The sequence below is a fragment of the Oncorhynchus keta genome, unplaced genomic scaffold (genome assembly GCF_023373465.1).
Source record: "Oncorhynchus keta strain PuntledgeMale-10-30-2019 unplaced genomic scaffold, Oket_V2 Un_contig_116_pilon_pilon, whole genome shotgun sequence".
In the NCBI taxonomy this organism is placed as follows: Eukaryota; Metazoa; Chordata; class Actinopteri; order Salmoniformes; family Salmonidae; genus Oncorhynchus; species Oncorhynchus keta.
The window spans coordinates 5,385-9,998 of NW_026277592.1; the positions used below are offsets into that span (position 1 = coordinate 5,385).

The 4,614-nt window shown below is 43.2% G+C and overlaps 1 long non-coding RNA gene across 49 annotated transcripts; it reads right to left on the minus strand.

Annotated features, from left to right (window-relative positions):
* Nucleotides 1–799: 799 nt before the first annotated feature.
* LOC127917589 (uncharacterized) lies at nt 800–4,209 on the minus strand. Of its 49 annotated transcripts, none has more exons than XR_008097571.1 (7): nt 4,098–4,203; nt 3,834–3,985; nt 3,385–3,722; nt 2,857–3,088; nt 1,922–2,187; nt 1,129–1,584; nt 800–1,052 (listed from the first exon to the last, which is right to left on the minus strand). It is a non-coding gene; the product is annotated as an uncharacterized LOC127917589 (long non-coding RNA). The 49 variants fall into 49 exon arrangements; XR_008097570.1 differs by having other exon boundaries at nt 4,060–4,203; XR_008097579.1 differs by having other exon boundaries at nt 3,385–3,684; nt 3,948–4,023; nt 4,060–4,203.
* Nucleotides 4,210–4,614: the final 405 nt, after the last annotated feature.

The window sequence follows — 4,614 nt, forward strand, 5'->3', positions numbered from 1 at the left end:
CAAACGGCTCAGACATGGGATGTATGTGGAAGAGATTACAAAGGGAAAACCACACCGATGCCTCACCTCCCCAGCCAGCTGGTCTGCACATGCTCTGAGGATGCTATAAAGGTGTTTGTATGGACACCATTGTTCCTGTACGCAAGCAAGCAAAGGTAACAGAACTAAAAATGACTGTCACTCCCCCGTACTACTCACTTCTGTCATTGTGTGGCTCCCAAGTGGCGGCAGCGAGAGGCGTCACTAGAGACACCCTGGTTCTAGCCCAGGCTGTATCACAGTGGTCTGAGACACTGCATCTCTACAGTACCTGGTTCTAGTCCAGGCTGTATCACAGTGGTCTGAGACACTGCATCTCTACAGCACCTGGTTCTAGTCCAGGCTGTATCACAGTGGTCTGAGACACTGCATCTCTACAGCACCTGGTTCTAGTCCAGGCTGTATCACAGTGGTCTGAGACACTGCATCTCTACAGCACCTGGTTCTAGTCCAGGCTGTATCACAGTGGTCTGAGACACTGCATCTCTACAGTACCTGGTTCTAGTCCAGGCTGTATCACAGTGGTCTGAGACAGTGCATCTCTACAGAACCTGGTTCTAGTCCAGGCTGTATCACAGTGGTCTGAGACACTGCATCTCTACAGACACCCTGGTTCGATTCCAGGCTGTATCACAACCGGCCGTGATTGGGAGTCCTATTGGGAGGCGCACAATTGGCCCAGCGTCGTCCGGGTTTGGCCGGTGTAGGTCGTCATTGTTCTTAACTGACTTTTTGTTAAATAACAAAAAAACACATCCGCTCATGAATTCTTCTCCTTTATTTATTTATTGAACGAGGCACGTTGGGCTCGGGGATGGAACAACTGTTTAAGTGCCTACATCATTATATTATTCATCAATAGTGGGAATATGGGTTAAGATATGCAACATCATTTTGTATATATAGTGAATGTAAGATCACCCCTTCAAATGAGGGGATTCATCTATTCCATCTAGTTAGCACTGACTCACACACCTACCTCTATTTCATCTCGTTAGCACTGACTCACACACCTACCTCTATTTCATCTCGTTAGCACTGACTCACACACCTACCTCTATTTCATCTAGTTAGCACTGACTCACACACCTACCTCTATTCCATCTAGTTAGCACTGACTCACAAACCTACCTCTATTCCATCTAGTTAGCACTGACTCACACACCTACCTCTATTTCATCTAGTTAGCACTGACTCACAAACCTACCTCTATTCCATCTAGTTAGCACTGACTCACAAACCTACCTCTATTTCATCTAGTTAGCACTGACTCACACACCTACCTCTATTTCATCTAGTTAGCACTGACTCACACACCTACCTCTATTTCATCTAGTTAGCACTGACTCACACACCTACCTCTATTTCATCTAGTTAGCACTGACTCACACACCTACCTCTATTTCATCTAGTTAGCACTGACTCACAAACCTACCTCTATTCCATCTAGTTAGCACTGACTCACACACCTACCTCTATTTCATCTAGTTAGCACTGACTCACACACCTACCTCTATTTCATCTAGTTAGCACTGACTCACACACCTACCTCTATTTCATCTAGTTAGCACTGACTCACACACCTACCTCTATTTCATCTAGTTAGCACTGACTCACACACCTACCTCTATTTCATCTAGTTAGCACTGACTCACACACCTACCTCTATTTCATCTAGTTAGCACTGACTCACACACCTACCTCTATTTCATCTAGTTAGCACTGACTCACACACCTACCTCTATTTCATCTAGTTAGCACTGACTCACACCTACCTCTATTTCATCTAGTTAGCACTGACTCACACCTACCTCTATTTCATCTAGTTAGCACTGACTCACACACCTACCTCTATTTCATCTAGTTAGCATGACTCACAAACCTACCTCTATTCCATCTAGTTAGCACTGACTCACACACCTACCTCTATTTCATCTAGTTAGCACTGACTCACACACCTACCTCTATTTCATCTAGTTAGCACTGACTCACACACCTACCTCTATTTCATCTAGTTAGCACTGACTCACACACCTACCTCTATTTCATCTAGTTAGCACTGACTCACAAACCTACCTCTATTCCATCTAGTTAGCACTGACTCACACACCTACCTCTATTTCATCTAGTTAGCACTGACTCACACACCTACCTCTATTTCATCTAGTTAGCACTGACTCACACACCTACCTCTATTTCATCTAGTTAGCACTGACTCACACACCTCTATTTCATCTAGTTAGCACTGACTCACATACCTACCTCTATTTCATCTAGTTAGCACTGACTCACACACCTACCTCTATTTCATCTAGTTAGCACTGACTCACACACCTACCTCTATTTCATCTAGTTAGCACTGACTCACACACCTACCTCTATTTCATCTAGTTAGCACTGACTCACAAACCTACCTCTATTTCATCTAGTTAGCACTGACTCACACACCTACCTCTATTTCATCTAGTTAGCACTGACTCACACCTACCTCTATTTCATCTAGTTAGCACTGACTCACACACCTACCTCTATTTCATCTAGTTAGCACTGACTCACACACCTACCTCTATTTCATCTAGTTAGCACTGACTCACACACCTACCTCTATTTCATCTAGTTAGCACTGACTCACAACCTACCTCTATTTCATCTAGTTAGCACTGACTCACACACCTACCTCTATTTCATCTAGTTAGCACTGACTCACACACCTACCTCTATTTCATCTAGTTAGCACTGACTCACACACCTACCTCTATTTCATCTAGTTCTACTCACACACCTTCTATTTCATCTAGTTAGCACTGACTCACACACCTACCTCTATTTCATCTAGTTAGCACTGACTCACACACCTACCTCTATTTCATCTAGTTAGCACTGACTCACACACCTACCTCTATTTCATCTAGTTAGCACTGACTCACAAACCTACCTCTATTCCATCTAGTTAGCACTGACTCACACACCTACCTCTATTTCATCTAGTTAGCACTGACTCACACACCTACCTCTATTTCATCTAGTTAGCACTGACTCACACACCTACCTCTATTTCATCTAGTTAGCACTGACTCACACACCTACCTCTATTTCATCTAGTTAGCACTGACTCACACACCTACCTCTATTTCATCTAGTTAGCACTGACTCACACACCTACCTCTATTTCATCTAGTTAGCACTGACTCACACACCTACCTCTATTTCATCTAGTTAGCACTGACTCACACACCTACCTCTATTTCATCTAGTTAGCACTGACTCACACACCTACCTCTATTTCATCTAGTTAGCACTGACTCACACACTACCTCTATTTCATCTAGTTAGCACTGACTCTACCTCTATTTCATCTAGTTAGCACTGACTCACACACCTACCTCTATTTCATCTAGTTAGCACTGACTCACACACCTACCTCTATTTCATCTAGTTAGCACTGACTCACAAACCTACCTCTATTCCATCTAGTTAGCACTGACTCACACACCTACCTCTATTTCATCTAGTTAGCACTGACTCACACACCTACCTCTATTTCATCTAGTTAGCACTGACTCACACACCTACCTCTATTTCATCTAGTTAGCACTGACTCACACACCTACCTCTATTTCATCTAGTTAGCACTGACTCACAAACCTACCTCTATTCCATCTAGTTAGCACTGACTCACACACCTACCTCTATTTCATCTAGTTAGCACTGACTCACACACCTACCTCTATTTCATCTAGTTAGCACTGACTCACACACCTTCTATTTCATCTAGTTAGCACTGACTCACATACCTACCTCTATTTCATCTAGTTAGCACTGACTCACACACCTACCTCTATTTCATCTAGTTAGCACTGACTCACACACCTACCTCTATTTCATCTAGTTAGCACTGACTCACACACCTACCTCTATTTCATCTAGTTAGCACTGACTCACAAACCTACCTCTATTTCATCTAGTTAGCACTGACTCACACACCTACCTCTATTTCATCTAGTTAGCACTGACTCACACCTACCTCTATTTCATCTAGTTAGCACTGACTCACACACCTACCTCTATTTCATCTAGTTAGCACTGACTCACACACCTACCTCTATTTCATCTAGTTAGCACTGACTCACACACCTACCTCTATTTCATCTAGTTAGCACTGACTCACACCTACCTCTATTTCATCTAGTTAGCACTGACTCACACACCTACCTCTATTTCATCTAGTTAGCACTGACTCACACCTACCTCTATTTCATCTAGTTAGCACTGACTCACACACCTACCTCTATTTCATCTAGTTAGCACTGACTCACACCTACCTCTATTTCATCTAGTTAGCACTGACTCACACACCTCAAACGTCCCCCCATACTGGACACAGACACCTAAAAATAATATCCAGGAGTTCATCGGACTCTGGTGAGGTAGATAAAGGCCTCGTTGCCAAAATCACAAAGTATCCTGCTCATGACTTGTATACGCCCACAACATTCTGTAGTTGGGATACGCACACCGTTCCAACACAGAAAAGCTACCTTTTTTAATATACTTAATTACCATTATTTGGAAAAT